At 46.7% G+C, this 17935-nt stretch overlaps 1 protein-coding gene across 1 annotated transcript in view; it reads left to right on the top strand.

The window, feature by feature from the left end:
* The first annotated feature begins 5182 nt into the window (after window positions 1–5182).
* LOC128309424 (uncharacterized) overlaps window positions 5183–17935 on the top strand; it is a 77155-nt gene continuing 64402 nt past the window's right edge. Inside the window, exon 1 of the mRNA XM_053045805.1 lies at window positions 5183–5260. The gene's annotated coding sequence lies outside the window, so the exon portion shown is untranslated. The remainder of the gene's footprint in view (window positions 5261–17935) is intronic.

Raw genomic sequence — 17935 nt, forward strand, 5'->3', positions numbered from 1 at the left:
CAACGGTCTTTATCCTCGATGCTCATTGGGAGTTAATAATCCTTTCCGGTTGGAACCGACGCGACACCACCGTACAAGTACAAACTTCACGCGGCCAGCAATTGCCATGGTTTCGGAAAGTTCCCTCTGACCGAAGTCGTTCGAAGTCATCGAGAGGCAAACATTTGCCAAACGAAATTGTAAACTGCTTTGCAAAGGACCGACCGTCAAGGATCACATTGCGACGATGGCCATCGTCATCGTCTTCTGAAATACCCCGTCCACCAACGGCAGATCAGTGGGAAGCAAGCAAGCGCATGGTTTTAACTTTCTATCGTCTTCGGATGCCAAGGAAGGAGAATCGTGCGCCACGGCGACGATAGAGGGCTCGTATGTCCTTTAATTAATTTACTCGCACAAAGATCAAGACATGAAGACGGCGTCAACGGACCTTGCGATGAGACTTCATGCTTCCGGACATTTGTTGCACCCGTGTACCGTAACGATGAACCGGCGGACATCCCTGGAAGCGAGACGCCCTTAGTTTTCAATAACTCCGATGTGATGGTATTATGCAGTTACCCTTTGCACTCGTACTAACATGGTCACTAGTGGTTTTCTCATCTGGTATTTTTCTTTTACAATGAATTCGTACAGTAACTGTGACGTATGAGTGTTTCGTTTGAAAACAAAAAAAGCAATCCTATGGTTACAAAACTATATCCAAATACTTCTATTGCGCGTGTCTTCCTGTGTGGGATTTAGAAGCAATATTTGCATTGCACTGCTCGTACTATTTTCATAGCAGCTGCATCAGATTGATTATTTGCTCACGGCACACACGGGGGTTCGGGAGTAAATCCTTGCAATGCTGTGCTGATTAGAAGCAACATGTGGTTTCGTCTTGTCACGATGATGCTTCACTGTAGCAAGGATGGTTTTTGCAACAAGTGTGTGCGTGTCGTATGCAAATGTATAATTTGTAATGGGCAATAAGGTAGAAAGCTGATTTTGAAGAGCAAAATCCCATTCAACCATCGTTGGTATTATATTTTTAATTTGAACGTTAATTCATGTTTGTAAACTGCGTTATTGTACACAGCATAATATTTAACATATTTCGTATACCGCCCAACATTCATCTTGCAATCGAAACTGTGCGTAACATTAATTGACATGTGTAAATCACTCGTCAAGCTCCTCCACACTATTTCCTTCATTTTGTTTCACACGAAGCACAAAAAACCCAAAATGACATTATTAAAATTAATGCAAAACAGCTCAACTTCCCGGTCGTCCACCGTATTCAGCGCCAGGACCAAACAAATGGTGCAAAACACAACCAGTGCTCCACTGCATCCTCATCCCCGCCTCCCAACAGGGTAAAACGCCGCAACGGGCGCACACAAACACGCATCGGCAAGCAGTCACACTAACCACCAGGCGCCTCCATCGCTTGCGGTTTTTGGTTGTTTTGGTCAGGAAAAACGACGGAACCAACCAAACGTGCATCCGAACGAAAGCGTGGAATCAAAACACAACCCCTCGAAAAACGGATGCTTCCCTGCGCTGCCCTTGTTGTCGTGGCACGTGTGCTGTGCGATGTGCGCGTGTGTGTATGTATGTGTGTTCCCTCCACAAAGCAACGCCAAAATGTCAAAACATACGCACACGGAGACAGCGCGGGCGCGGAGGAACGACAGGCGAGGCGGATTGTCCTCGTGCTGAATCAAATGCCACAACACGACCGACGTCAGGCGAGGAAAGCCGAAAAATGGCATTTATTTATTTCCCGAGCCACCCGTTGGAGCTAATGCGCACACTCACCATGGCGGCAGCAGCATTCGCTTGCGTTGCAGTTTTGACACATGGTCAGCTTGACAGACCGAACCGATGGTGTGGTGAATTTCGGTGCACAGATGTCACTAACACCACGGCACCGGGCTCCCTTTGTTGACTGATGTAAGTGCAACCTGCAGCTCGAGTGTGTTGGTGAACGAGATAGTATCACACCCACACACACACACGCCAAAGGAAAAGCACGAAGTGAAATAACATCGGCATTTATGTTGGTGTTTCCATTATGTTTCTGTTGTTTTTTTCTCTCTCTCTGCTCCTCTTACCCTTCGTTGGACTGGTAGTCGTGACGTGACACACACCACGACAGCGAAGCGTGGTCGTCGTCGATTGGAGTCGCTCGTCGCCATAAAATGGAGCGCCGTCGGCAGGACGATTCTCAGTGAAGCGGTCTCTGTTCGTACGGTCGGTTCGATTTTGGCAGCGAAAAATCACCTCACATCGCAGGAGCCTGCTGCGTTTGCTAAACGGTGCGCGGGTTGTGCCCCGAACACACATTCACCGAGCTGTCAAACAATCGCGTTCGCGTGAACAGGAAGCTGCTCTGATTCTTCAGCACTGCCAGACTTCCGGTGCTAGTTCCGAGGGTGCTTCGTTCCCGGTCACAGGTCGGTGCCAGTGGGAAAGAATAGCGGTGGGGAAGAGAGTAAGGGAGAATGAGAGTGCCAAAGTGAACCGTGACGTGGGGGTGAACCGTGCCATTTCCTTCTTCATTCTTCCACGCTAGCGTCGATGCGCACACAGAGGTGGGATTTTTTGTTTTTCGGAAGGACAATCGGTAATACGGTGCGACCCGAAACCCCGCGCGAGAGTGTGTGAGCGTTCATAAAAGTGGAACTCCAGTGACACAGTATGTGTGTGTATGGTAAATGGACGTATTGTTTTTCCCCCGTGCTCGTTTGTGTTGCGTGTTGACCGTGTGTTATTGTTTCTTGACGCGACCGGAAAAAGGATGTAACGCGCCCCGCTTCGCTACGTCCTCAATAGCGTCCTCAATTCCAGTGTACGCTGTGTGAGGTTAGCGTTCCGTATGGAGATGCAAGGCCGCCTGATGGAGCTGGAACTGGAAGTTGAATAATTCCCATTTAGCACAGTTGTTGGCCAAAGTGTAGCAGAAATTCCAGCACGTTCCAGTTTCTCGTAATAAAAAAAAGCGAGGACTATATTGGTCAATATTTGGGAACGACCAGCATAAAAAAACCCACACATACACACACGAAAGCCTCCCGATAACTTTTCCACAAGACATAGTAGGCGCCAACATGAACGTCGCCAAGGGAGACGGAAGTTTTTCGGGGTTTCCTTTACCGGTGCGCCGATTTAGGTCTCGTTATTATCTCCTCTTTTCCAGTTATGAGGACACTCTCGGCGCGTTGGATTTTGCGAGCAGTTTTGGGTTTGCACTTTGCTCCAAAAACTCTAACCGTCTCCCACCGCCCCCCCCCCCCCCGGTGCTGGAGTCGTTATGTAGTGTATTTTATTGGAAACCGATAAGCATTCGGGCGCACTGCTGTCGCCTGCCCGGTAGACTAAAGACATTCACAAACATCAACACCATCTTGAGGGTGGAAGGGATCAGGAAGGTGGCGAGGGTGTTTGGAAAGTTTGTCCAATTTCTTAGCACGCCACACGTCCGCCGGAGCCCGGTGGTGGTCCAAAGAACAAAGTGGAGCATAATAAATATGTGAATTTGTTTCCGCGACTGTCAGCCCGAAAGAAGAACAGTCTCCCCTCTCTGAACCGGATGTTTTGTGGAGACCAAAAAAAAATGGCTAGAGCGAAGGGGTTGGACGAAACTGGCAAGAAAAGGCAGCAAACGGAGCATCCGACAACCGAATGAAGAGCTAAGCCTGGGACCGAATCGACCGAAACGGTGTAGAAGTGTTGGGCGAAGAAGCGTCCAACATGGCGAAGAATACGCCACGAACGGCGTCTTGAATCAAAACAAAATTCCAACAAAGAACACAACAGAAGCAACAACAAAAAACTGCACGCCAACACAAAACTAATGTCGTTTTCCCATTCTCCCGGGCCGTGTAACGAGGTCCGAAACGGGGATGCCTTTCGAGAAACGGACGAATAGATTAAGGCGTCGAAAACTTGATCCTACGGGCTAGAAGAAGCTGAGTGTTTTTAGGTCTGGGGAGGGGAAGGCTTGCTTTTAAGTAACGGGCCGCTTCCATTTTGGGTTTCGGGTAGATAGTTGGACCGTCCTCGATTTTGGCTCGAGCGTGATAAAAGGATGGGAAAGAAAACAGCGTGGCAATGAAGAACGGTGGCAACAACAAAAACAGAAGCAAAAACGGACCAAAGCTGCTGTGGGGAATCGGTTCGCTCCCTTCAGGGCTTCTGCCGCCGAATGTTGTGTGGGGAGTTTTGCGGAGTGGCCCTTTTCTTGAACACCAGCTCAACAGACGTTGTCTCCAACGCGGGTCGGTGCTGATGCTGGGGAATGGCGAACGGAAGCGACTGGGGTGCGCAGCCGAGTAACCGCCCATAGCCATGTTACAATCGATGGACCATCCTTTCGAATTCCATTCGCTCCTATTTGCCAGCATTAAAAGTGTCGCCACCAGCCAACAACTAACGACAGCCAGTTGGCAGTAAAAACAAGCCACTCAAACCACACTTTCACCGACCGTCGGTCCGTTGCGCTGCCCAACACTCTTTGCACCGGGAGCATTAAATGTGTCGCTCGGTAGAGTCGCTACTACCACCCTTCCTTCGCAAGTAAAATATGAACCATTTGAATCGCTTTTCGGCTTCAATCCAAGCTCAACAGTGGTTGTTTTTAATGTGAGTCATAAAAAAATAACATTGTCTGGACGTTTGAGAAGCTGGAACGAAGATGTACGGCGATAACAAGCGAAGATTCGAACCGTTTTATTCAGACGAATTGTCGCAAGACTTAGCAAGCGAGAAACAAAAAACAATCACTTTAATTATGCCTTTTTGTTGAGTTGGAGTTACTAAAAAACACCAACGAGCAATCAAATTTGACATTATAAGCACTGGCACCATTTTTGGCCGATGGAAGTGAACGGAAAACGAACGGAAAGTGTAAAGTTATCTGCTAAGTAATTAAAAGCAACTTCACCTTTATGAAAGAGGTCCAATCGATTATTCTAGGTCCGCTCCACCCCCGTTGGAACAATCAGCAGTTCCACCGAAACCTTGTGCTTGCCGTCAAGAGCAAGGTTAAGATAACTTCAGAACCATGCCAAGCTAAAAAGTGACGTGGATTGCCATTCGAGCTCTGGACGAGTGTAATTGTGAGCGAGAAAAGAAGCAGCAGCAAAAATCCATCCATCGAGTTTCCCGCTTGCCGTCAGCATCCACCCGCACCAGCCAAGGTGGAATTTCTTGGAAGTCAGTGTTCAACATCTTGCATCTGCCGGAGACACAGTGCGCAAACACCGGGACGGTAAGTGCCTATTAGTTAATTAGAACACTCCGCAAAAAAAAAACAAACCATACCCGAACAGCAAGCTGCCAACCAGAACTCCCGAACGGCTCGGTGGATCCGTTCACGCTCTCGTGGATGTGACGGCTCTGGTCGAGAACTGTCAAGCGCCCGTGAGCGGCATCTTCAAAAACATCCCCGCCCTTAGTGCCTGGCCCGTATCTACGTGCGTGGGATCTACGGATGGCTCGGCGAGCGCCTGCAGCCGACGGTTTTTCTCTGCAGTACTGCCACCAAAATTAACTTCATGCGTGATTGGCTGCGGGGAATTTCAAGAACGCTCATGTCGGGGACAGTTAAAACGATGCACGGTTGCCACCGGTACAAGGCATCCAGCTTTGGCAGCAGCTTTGCCAACCGAACGCTTTGCCTGCGTCCTCTTCTTTCAGATTTCTCCTTCCTCTTCACCTTCCTGGACAGTTTGGTTCCATCTTGATAGTGGCCAATTCTCGATAAAGGAAACGGAGAAAATACCTGTTGAACAGTGACGCAGCACGTTGCGAATCGACAGAGGTAAAGTCTGTTGCAGTCTGGAGAGAAACGTATTGGTATGCGGAGAACTATTACTTGTTACTATTAGAAATAAGCAATTAAAATTTGATTGCATGACACATAATGGTCAGAATTGAAAGAAATTAACACATTAACGGGTATTAGTAACAGTTCTTGCTATCGTTACACATTTTCTAAACGAACGCTTCATAATATGGCTTCAGATGAAAAACAGTTGGTTCGACTTTTAATCACAACCGCCAAAGAGATGATAATTGCATACATTTTGGCGCAAACATTTCGTAAACAACAACTGATGCACATGTACACCGCATTGATTTCTGTAAGCATCTCTTTCAGTGGAGGATCAATCCCCTTGGAGGCCCAGGGCGGAATTGTTAAAGGGGGCCCATGATTTTGCAACGGCATTATCGGTGTTACGGAGATGTACTTCAAACATGATTTAACAACACCAGCAAAGTCTGGGAAAGAAAACTCCCTTGCGTACATCTCAGAGTTCTGTTGCGTATCCCTGTAAACGGGGCTAGTAAGCTAGTCTCGTTATAAACGTTTGTATGCGCTAAAGAGAACCATAACGCCACTACTTGGATCACATTTTCTACGATTTACGTACATTTACGATTCCTGATTACTCCAACGCCTTCTACGATTTTTCGCCCAAGGTACAGTTTTCAATCGGTTTACTTTACGGTAACAATCAGAGAAATTTCTTAGAAACCTGTATCGCTCATGTTGATGTTTTAGGCGATGAACAACACAATTGTTTTCAGATTTGCGAAACCAGGAAAGCATGTGTTCAAGAGGTGACACCTGCAGTGTGGAATAAATTTGCCCATCACTTTTGCATTGCATACTATCAAACCCGTGAGAGCGATCGCTAGTGTAAGGAAGATGGATGAAACGGAAAGCTTCCTTCATCTCGCTCAAACTTCCCGTCGGCTGGTACGAAATTCCATACAAACCAGCTATTTTCAGATTGCCGACACCAGGAGAGCATCCACGGAAGAGGTAGCACCTTGTACAGCAATTTTGGTCGAAAACCGCCGAAATTTATTCAATTTTTAAACACTAACTTTCCCGTTTTTCGTGAAAAATTTCTTCGAAAACTACCAGTTTTTGAATGTGTAACACCAGGAGAGCATGCACGGAAGAGGTAGCTCCTGGTACTGCGCCGTAAGGTATGCAATGTTTATACACTAACTTTGCAACCAACTTGCAATGCAATGCGCCGTAAGGTATGCAATGTTTATACACTGACCTTGCAACCAACTTACAATGCAAGTTTGGTGCATGCAAGAAACTTGCAGCAAGATGGCGCCCAACATCGTACTTGCATGCAACAAACTTGCATGCAAGCTTGTATGCAAACTTGCATGCAAGTTTTTGCAAGCAATTTCTTGCATACAAACTTGCATGCAAGTTTGCATGCAAGTTTGCATGCAAGAACTTGCATACAAGTTTGCATGCAAGTTCTTGCATGCAAACTTGCATGCAAGTTTGTATGCAAGAAATTGCTTGCAAAAACTTGCATGCAAGTTTGTATGCAAGAAATTGCTTGCAACCAACTTGCATGCAAGTTTGCATACAAGCTTGCTTGCAAGTACGATGTTGGGCGCCATCTTGCTGCAAGTTTCTTGCATGCACCAAACTTGCATTGTAAGTTGGTTGCAAGGTTAGTGTATAAACATTGCATACCTTACGGCGCAGTACCAGGAGCTACCTCTTCCGTGCATGCTCTCCTGGTACTTTAAATTCGGAAACTGGTAGTTTTCGAAGAAATTTTTCACGACCAACGGGAAAGTTAGTGTTTAAAAATTGAATAAATTTCGGCGGTTTTCGACCAACATTGCTGTACAAGGTGCTACCTCTTCCGTGGATGCTCTCCTGGTACTATACATTCGGAAATCCTGGTGCAATTTCGTTTATACTTTAAAGTCGATATTCTTCTCTGCATTTATTATCACATAGAAACAATTGTTTTCTTTAATCGAGGAAGATTTTTTGATCAATTTTTCACTTTTTAAATATTTTTTTTTTGCTATAAATTAACTCTGCTGTAAAATTTTAAAAAATCGCACAATCGGCACAAATTTTTTGGGGCCCCCAACACAGCGAGGCCCTAGGCGACCGCCTACTCCGCCTACGGTTTGATCCGCCGCTGATCTCTTTTAAAAATGGTGATTTTGGCGATGCCAACAGGCTTCGTGTAGCAAGACCAATATCGTAATAAGACGATGATCTATCGGTATCGGTATAAAGTACTATAAGTTATTAAAATCGGACGATATTAGCGTGTTAGACAGCGTTAGAAAGATACTATTTAATGAGTTTAACGTGAATATTTAATTGAAAATGATCGGCTAGACGACCTAGATTCTGCAACAGGACAATGATCGTTTTTTTGATGCCAAACCGCAGAAAATTCCTATAAATTCTTCTGCTTCCTTATTGATTCATTTTATATGTTAGTAAGTCTAGTAGCTTCAATGGTCTGGCAGACCATTAATTAATGGTACTTGGACCCCCAAGTAATGGGGGTTGTACATACACTTATACCATGTAATAAAACCATTCATGAACCTTTTTGCACTAAATGTCCCTATATTGCATACCTTCAGGCGTGTAAAAGATGTTTGTCCCTGTACACACAATATCAGTTGAGTGAATTGAGCAAACGCCCCATTTCTGTTTTCCCGTAAGCACATCAACCTATATCCGAACAATGTGAGATGAAACCATCCTTCAAGCCAGTCAGCTGTTATATGCAACAATTCGACAAAGATATACATATACGCAACCGCCACAACCATCCTGACATTGTGCATCGTATCACAACCATTTGACAGCTCACCCAAATTGTTATTTTACCTGGCCACGTTGCCGCTTACGCTGTTGCATCCTTAGTTGCATCGGGCTTAAATAACAGCGCACCGAACCGGAACGGGCAAAACCAGATCGACCGAAACCCCGAACGCAGCACCAGCTCCGTCCGGAAATCAAAGCAACGAACCGTACAAGGCTGACCATGGCACCGGAGCGTTGCATTCCTATGCAAATGATTAAATCAACATTTCACAGTGAATTATACAACCGGAGAGAAATTATGGTTCCCGGTGGGGCAAGTTTTATTTCCCATGCCCCAACCTCATCAACCCTCTCCGAACACACCGGCCGATCCTCTTCCTCTCTCGCAGCGCTCACTGCTGTTCCTGCATCCGGTAGGTTGCGAAACGTACCTTTTGCCGTAGGACGCTGGTTCAGGATTGATATAAATCTTGTCCGGTAGACTTATTTAGTGGGCGGCAGGCGAACCGTGAATCTTTCCCATCTTCCCCAACGGGAAGCTTCCGCTTTTGAATGCGACATGGAGAGACAAAGGGCAGGAAGACAGTCCAGCACATCCACCGGTCGGCAAACGGTTGGATCGCACGATTCGAGCTGCTTAACAGTGATTATGCTGTGAGGTTTAACTTTCTGTTGAGTGTTGCCGTTAACGGACCTCGGCAGACGGAGCGATAGACAACGGACCAGACTAACCCGGGGTGGGGAGGTTTAGAAAGATAAAAGACGGACGCGAACAGAACTCCGCATGGTCATCGGGATCCGTTCGTATCTCTACCAGCCCACCCAGGTCATCCGATTGATTAGTGTGATCCTTTTCAAGGACCTATCCTCGTTAGCCTGTTTGCCACGCGCTGTGGAGCTGGGATTTCAAGGTTGGTTTACCCGATCAATGCGACCGTTTGCAGTCGCGGAAAGCTGGGAATTGCAGATAGAGGGTACGCTAACCTTTAAAAAAATGCATTTCCATCTAACCATCAACGAGTTCGCTTTTGTGTCGATTTACAGACGGTACAGACTCCGGGTTGCGGACCGGGACCGGTACCGGTGGGACAGCTCGACAATTTGAGCTTCGATGGCCATTCAATCGTTGCCAGCGCGGGCTACATTATGCAGATTACTTTTATGCATTCTGCACCGGGCATTCGCAATCGGCCCTTTCGATCGTACGCGGGCTCTGGTGCATGTTTTATTCAACGACCGTGCATTGACCACGGACGCCGCCATTCGCGATGGATGGTGATTCGTCGGAAAGGAAATCGGCGAGAAGTGAGGAGCAGGACAATAACGCCCGGGCAAATGGAATCACTCACAGTTTGGGAGCATTGCCTATTATCCGTCGGTGGTGGCCGATGGGTTTACAGTGGTTAGTTAACTATTTCCGATTGGAAATCCCGATCCCACCGGGTACGTCGGCATCCATCGCTCTATATCTAGGTCATGTTCATTAACACGGTCCCTCGCTTGCATTTACCGGCCGCGTACTGCACCCCGGTACCGGGCGGGCCATGTGCCGTGTAATATACAGACCATTTCCCGAGAAGCGGAATGCCACATGCATAACCCATATGCGCGATCGTAGCGCTCGATAATGATTGCTTTTAGCTGGCAGCGATACGCTGTCGGCAGCTTATTGACAGTGCAATCGGGCCACGCGGTTCGCTGATAAATTATTACAGCCAGTGGGACTGACACATTTCACAAGTGCCTTAATCCACTGGCTCACACATTAGCTGCCACCGTCGTGCACGATGAATGGATTGCCGGGGATGGTGCCACAAACACCACAGCACGGCCACAGTGCTGCGACATGTATCGAAAGGCAAATTTATCGCACCATCGGGCGCCATCGGTTGTACGGATTCTTGTAATACTTGCATTGCCACCAAGGGCATTAGATTTTTCTATGTTATTTTTCATTAAGGCGAAGTACGTTAATAGTAATAACTGTTCATTATACAAACTGTGGTGGTAACATTACGTACAAATTTGATTGAATTTATTTCTTATCGCAAAGTTATGGCTTTTGAGTAATGAATATTATTGCGCCTTATCGATAATCATCAGGAAAATTATTAATCCAGCGCTACTATGATGTTGACTCCTGCTGTAAAAACACTGCTCACGCTTGAGTGCCTTCTTTAGACAACCCATCACCCCGATGTTTCTGACTGACGCATCAACTCCATCCCTCCGGTTGAGTTTGGACCTGCCACGGACCCTCTGTTCATGTGAATGACCTTAAAAGATTTCAAAAATCACCAAAAATCCTTCTGAACATCTTTCTTTGGAAATCCTTATCTCAGAGGCGTATGTGAGTACTGTGAGTATATTAGTTCTCTATAGTTCCAGCTTTCTTATTCGAGACAGGTGTTTTGAGTAGAGAAGTTTCTTCAGATTGTAGAACCACCTGTCGGAAGGCTGTTGTCGACGTTGACCCCCAATGCGTTGGCGTTGACCCACTATTTTAAAAAATTGGAACATTTTCAAAGGAATGATCAGCTAGAATGATCAAAGGAATGATGAGGGGTATGGATCGAAACCGATCATCCGATCCAAAAACAAAAATTCTATACTCAATCCAAATTAAATCTTCCAAGAGAGTTACAAATCCTGGCTGCATACGTTCAGGTTTCCTTTCCACAGTAGCGACGTTATGTGCTGCTTGTTCGATAGTGCATACCTTTAGGCGTTTTACTCCGGTAGTAAAATATTGCATAACTCTTCACCAATATAGCATATAATAGCATAAATGTACACTATTATGGTCCATTTTCCCACAGTCGTAGTTTAATGGCGATGCCTACAAGTTCTCATTTATTTAACTTTCATCCCCCACCAACGAAGTGTTTCCACATTGTTTCATTCCCATCAAATAACGTCCTGTTGAGTGCGTAACGCAAATTCAAAACATTTTTCCAACAGTACATAAAATTTGAATCATTTAATGCAAAACATGAAAAGTAAAGAAAAAATAACAATCCATGCTGAAAAAGTTTCTTGCGCAACTGAGCCAAGCACCGGTCTGCTATGATATTCAACATTATAAATTTAACATTATTAAAGTTTTCCCCCTGAAGCGGCCACGGCCCTTCGTCGAAAGCAATCACATCTCGGAACGCAACAGGCGTCAAAAGGCTGTTCCGCTGGTATGCCGCGGAAATTCTTATCATTTCCTTTTGCTTTAGTTTTACCTCACCACCGTTACCACCATCGCACACTTTCCGAGAGTGCTAGTGCCGGCACTCATCGTCAGCAGGCCTCGATTTGCTAGTTGGCATCGCGTTAGACTGAATCCCGCTTCGTCCAACGACAACAACAAAAAAACGCCCACGGAGCGGCCCTACAAAAGTAGTTCATTAAACAAACCCACGGTGTAAAGTTACGACGAATGTCAACTTTGTCCAAACGGGTGGGAGGCCTTTTTAGAATAGTTTTCCTCCCCGGGATGGTACGAGTCGGAGTTTTCCTTGTTTCCCTTGCAACGCCAGCAACCCCCCCTTCGTGCCGCGTGTGCCGCCGCCCAGTCCACCCCTAATAAAGGTTTTGTGGTTTCCTGTGGGCAGGATGGGGCTTTTGCTACGGCACGTCTAGGGCGAACGCAGAAGTTGCACTTTAAAATTTAATAAACTCTCCCGAAAATCGGCCAACCCCGGCCCTCGGCACACCAGACGGACAAAGATGATCGGGTTCGCAGCGGAGGTCGTGCTTCTTACACACAGTTCGGGGGCGGGACAGTATTTTCGGTGTTCGCATGCACACGGTTCTCGCCCGTGTACCGTGTGTGACATTTCGCACGAAAACTTCTCCTCTGCTTCGGCAGCATCAGCGCCAACACGGCCATCGAGCGTGGCGTGGTACATTCAGGCAAGGACCTGACAGTACCGTCGCGGCGATGCTTGAACGACCCTTGCCAGACGAATTCGCCCCACGACGATCGACGTTTTGTTTTCGGGCTGAATTTGTTTAATATAATTACAAAAGTTTATCATTTATCGCATCTTTATCTGATGAAATTCAAATTCCGAAAGCATGCAGTCGCTGTTGCGCGGTCGCTTAAAACAGGGGCTTGCTGGGTGTTGGGTGGCCACGGTACCCAATGCGAACGTTCGATATGCACGGTACCGAGCACGGAAAGGACATCACTTCATCTAGAGATGAAGATAATGACGAACTCGGACGAGCCCGGTGTTGTGCGAATGCCGCCTACGCCACAGCACCGATGGAGGCGCCTGGTGGTGAGCGAGTTAATTTGCGCAAGCTAGTGTGAGTGTCTTTTCATGAACGTATACACACACACACACATACACACACAAAAACAATGCTTGCGTTCCGTTTGGTACACTCAAACGAGTATCGAGCGACAATACCGCCTAATGCGGGACAGACGGAACAAAAACAGGATTGGAAAATCCACCCCTGTCCGACAGCCAGACCCGCCCCTTCCCGCCGGTTCAGTTGCGAAGTTCATCGGGAAAGTTGGGCCGTCAGAAAATGCAGCAAACCATAAAAATGAACGGCGAGAGCGTTAGTGGAGAAAATAAAACGTTATATCTCCTCCCCAAAAAGGAGAGCCACCTTCCCTTCCTTCCCTCCTAGGGGGGTCGATCCGGACAGAGACAGAGCGCCATCTAATGTCAGGCGGTGCTGAACTTCGGGGCAGAATTTTTGACAACGATGATAAAACTCCGCTCGAACAAGTTTCCCAACGGTGGGGCATGAATCAGTACCGCTTCGCTTTCCGCCCCGTGGCAAACCACCTTCAATCCTCGTACCTCGACGGTAGTGACACTTGTATAACGATGTTTTGCGAGACCCGGATTCGAGACGGGGTCGTGGCAGCAAGTGGGAGCAAGTGTACATTTTAACAATCCATAGTGATCCCGCGGCTAGAAACTAGATCTAGAAGTTTTCCAAAAAGCATCAAAAATCGCCCTAACGAGTTTGCTTCACCGGAAAAGAAGGGATGGAAGAAACCCGGTGGGGAGGGGGCTGCGGAGGATATGGTGGTAAAGTGAAAAGCACCCAAAACCGAGCGAGCAAGAGAGAGAAAGGTAGAAAGATATAAAGAGCAAATTGAGGGTTAAAAAAAGGGCAAACGATTTGCCGAACTTGCTCCAATACGTCAGCCAGGTTAGGGCCACGGCGCTTTGCAGGAGGTTTCGCCAGGAACCGAAGAACCACCGGGGAAAGCGCCACATACCACGAGTGCTCCATTTTGGTCCCGCACAGTTTTCGCACAGCGTGGAAGGACGGGTGAGAAATCTTTCCGTAACTCGTGCCTCTTTTTTAATTGATGAGTTTACTTTGCCAACACTTTTCCGAGCTAACCGCGTCCGCGTCCGCGTGCCACAAATTCCGGACCACCCGCAACCGATCCCGTATGTTGTTTTGGGTTGTGCCATGCTGGCTGGCACACGCTTGCCGTGTGCAAAAGTATAGCCTTATTTTGTTGTTCTTTCACGTCGCGCGATTTGAATGCAAGGCCAGATTGTTGACACATCATTTAAAGTTCTTCGCTTAACCTGTTTTCCTTTTTCCGCTGTTCGGAACGGCAACACCGGTGCCGGTGGTTCGCGTCCCGCGGGGTCCCTTGTTCGGGGTCGTCCCATATAGAGAGCGGCCCGACATGATTTAAGCGACAGCAACCAAAAAAAAGCTCATCCGTTTCACCGTGACTCAGTTAAGGGTGGGAGGGAACGGCTCGGCGCCGAAGACGGTTGCTTGGATTGTAATTCTTACTGTTAAGTTTAATTTTCGACAGCTGTCAAAATCGAAGGCGCAACTTTGTTTCGCAACTTGACAGTTATTGCATGCCGGCCGCTTGTAGGCTGCGAAGGAGTACTCTTTCAACTACCTTTAACCTGCTATGTTTTTGTTAAAAAAGTTTAGCAAATTAATTACTTGCTACACATTTTGACGGACTGCTTTTTTGCTGGACGTCATGTTAATGTTTACCTACCAATATGTAATATATTCAGCGTTCTTTTTTCAATGTTGATGCAAGCAAGAAAGGAAGCCGGATATTTAAATTTCATTTTTCTTTTATTCATTCTCATCACGGAAGTAATGAGATTTTAATGAGCCGCCTCAACAAGAAAACCGTCTCACACGGTTCCATTCGCATCCAACCGGCGGGCGTCTCCGGCACACTTGGCATGCTAGTATTTATCGAACCTTAAGCAACATTTTACATTAAGGTTTGCATCGCTGTAAATTAATTTTCTATTTCAATTTTAAACCATCAAACGCTCGCGCTGGGGAAGCGATGGTCCGGCAGGGGATGAGCCGTTCCCGGGGTCTTTACGCCGCGCTTATCATGCTCATCATAATTTTAATTTAATCTAGCACCGCTGAGGATGCGCGGGCACCCATCAAGACAGCCACAAGCTTGCTGCACTTTCCCCACACAAGGCAAAACACCCTGCCAGTCCAGGCCGGGCTGGGGTTGGGAGAAATGATTTATTTTTGCGACGAAATTTAATAAAACTTTTCCACACCCAGGTCACAAATCGTCGGAAGACACATGACCCACGCTACGGGGTTTGGGGAAGTGAGGTGCACCCCACCCCCACCGGGCCTGGAAATGAGAGTGCGAAGAGATCGCTGTAGCAAGTCTAGAACTCCCTAGACGCGGGGCCCGAACCAAAAACCCCCCGAAGCGGCAACCCAACGGTAACGAAAACCGCAGAGAATGCTTTTAGAATGCGAATGATAGAGAAGCGCGCACCGAAACGCAAACGAATGAAAATGAATGCAAACGCGTTATCTTTAAGTTTCACTTTTACGCTACAGGGTGTTCCACACTGTTCCCACCCGTTTCCCTATCCTGCCCCATCCATTCGGCGAGCTTGGCGCGGTTTCACCCTGAGTGCGCGGCCCCATTTTGCCCCTTGCGCCCTATGCGCCCTTGCTGTTCTGTTCTGTGTGCCGCAACCGGGCGGGTGGAACATATTGATGAGGAAGTAAATTAAATTTATTGATAAACTTTTGCCACTTTCCACCGGCAGCAACCGAGGGTGGCTATTTCCCCGGGCTTCGGCGGGGGACACTCGGCGCAGGATAAGTTTCCGTTTCCGTGTCGCGGAACATTTCCCGCGGAGTTGGTGGTGGCCCCACACAACCAGGGGTGTGGGAAATAAAAATCCCAAACTTCCGAACCTCAAAGAGCCTGTGGTTTATCCTCCTGGCAGGATAAATCGTGTTTCGCTTTGGATGGCTTACAACGGCGCGCGGCGGCTCGGATGCGGTTTCGGTTCGGGGTTCGGTTCCTTTTTTCAATATTAATTTTCTAATTTTCCACCACCAAATGAAAAAAAAAAATAAGCCACGTAGAATGCGATCCTGAGCGGACCGTGGAAACCGGGCGAGAGTGATAAGTTTTAAGCGCCTAATTTGTTAAGGTCTGCTACATTTTATTGGATCAGCGAAGGGTGCGAAATTGGGTATACAAGCTATTTTAGCCATCATTATGGTACTTGTGGCCAATAGATTGAGTTGATTGCGTTGGTAAGATTGTAAGTTATGAAATCTTCCGCATTGTGAGGAGTAATACGATAGAGTTTGGCTGAACTGCCTCTTGCTGGTTTCGGTTTGTGGTGCAAGAGGCAAATTTTCCGAGTTGGACGTTTCCTTCCCCGAGCACGAACGACTTGTAATGGAAATTGATCATTACGACATTCAGCATGTTTCCATTATCCGTCATAAAGCAGCATAACAATTGGTGTTTTGGGTTTGTGAATCATCTTTTTTAAAGAAATAGTTAACTTACCTTCCGCGTTGTGTAACAGAGTCGGATTGTAAATATCAAAGCGCCTCAAGTTATGCAATATCAATGCACGATAAGCGCCACAAGTTATGCACGCAATGCACAAATTGTAGGAGGGTATCTTAAGATTTGCTATTTGAAATAGTAAGATCTTCCTCTTCTCTTCCTTTAGTGGTACAACAACCTCAAGGCTAAACCTGTCACATCTAGCCTTATTTGACTTAATTATCAGGCTATGGGTAGCTTGATGTAACCGTTGCGTGCGAACATTGGGGGATTGGGCCGGATAGGATTTTGGGTCGGTCCTGTCGTGTGAAGACAAGCACCGCTATCAAATACACCATCGCTGCTCCCTTCAGATTGCTTAAGTTTCATAGTCGAAGATGTAATTTGGCACATGTCAAACAATTGTGTCAATATCGAGTAAGAAATTCTAATAATTGAAACCCGTAGAATGGTTACAATAATAAGTTGTTAAATTGCACTGAAGAATCAACATAGATGTCCTTCTCAATTTTTGTTCTGCTGTTATTTAGTTGAAGTTTGTTTGAATTATTTACTAATCTTTCTTTTATAAATGATTTGTTTTGACACGTTATCTAATCATAGTAAACCGGCGCAAAAGCTAACCTCGCTTGCCAATTCGTATGGGCGTTTAAGCCATATTCATCCCATTAACAGATTGTGCTCCTAAGCTCCTGCTTAGCTTCTTGATCTTGTTAAATTAACAATCAACTAGGTCATGCCTGTTATAATTGGCGTAGTGTGCTATGTATACTACGTTGCCAAATAGTCGGTCCCGGATTGCAATTTGGTTTGTACCGGATCTATCGTGTTATAGACCGGAGATGCCTCTCATTTTTGAAATTATGTATGAACCTTCATCTTCGAGCTTAATTCTGGATTGTTACCTCATTCATGTTTTAGCTTTCCAAAGCAAGTTCCAATACCAAAACAAAGTTCCAATTAATAGAACATAGTCGAAAGCTTTCAATGCTTCGTAGCACTTCCACCCCTAAAACAACAAAACAGCTCTCAATGAGCAGAATGCGTCGGATGGCGTATCGTTTCCGCCACATGCCCGGTGCACAGGAACGGTTCGCAGTAATCCAACCGGCAGTAATAACGTACCTGCACGGTTGAAAGCAGCGCTCAAGTATCTTCGAGATGTGCAACCACTGCAGAGGAAAACCACCGCACACCGAGGCACACTACAGCCGCACCGCAGCAGGAAACCGGAGGAAAGTACTTACTCCTCTGCATAATGGATGCGGAGCATTCTTCGTTTTTCGGGGTCGCTCGTTTCAGCTCCCCTTTTTATTATTACTTTTTTGTGTGCTTTTCCATCTTTCTTTCCTCTGGTGGGGAATGCAGGTTGGGGAGGAGGGTTCACGGGACGGCACGGAAGCGAATGGGAGCGTTGCCTACATTTACAAAAACTCTACCACCTTCGAGAAGTAACACGGATGGCAGCTGGCGGGATTTAGCTGCTGCATCGTTGCACAAAGCGTCTT

Source organism: Anopheles moucheti, chromosome 2 (genome assembly GCF_943734755.1).
Source record: "Anopheles moucheti chromosome 2, idAnoMoucSN_F20_07, whole genome shotgun sequence".
NCBI lineage: Eukaryota > Metazoa > Arthropoda > Insecta > Diptera > Culicidae > Anopheles > Anopheles moucheti.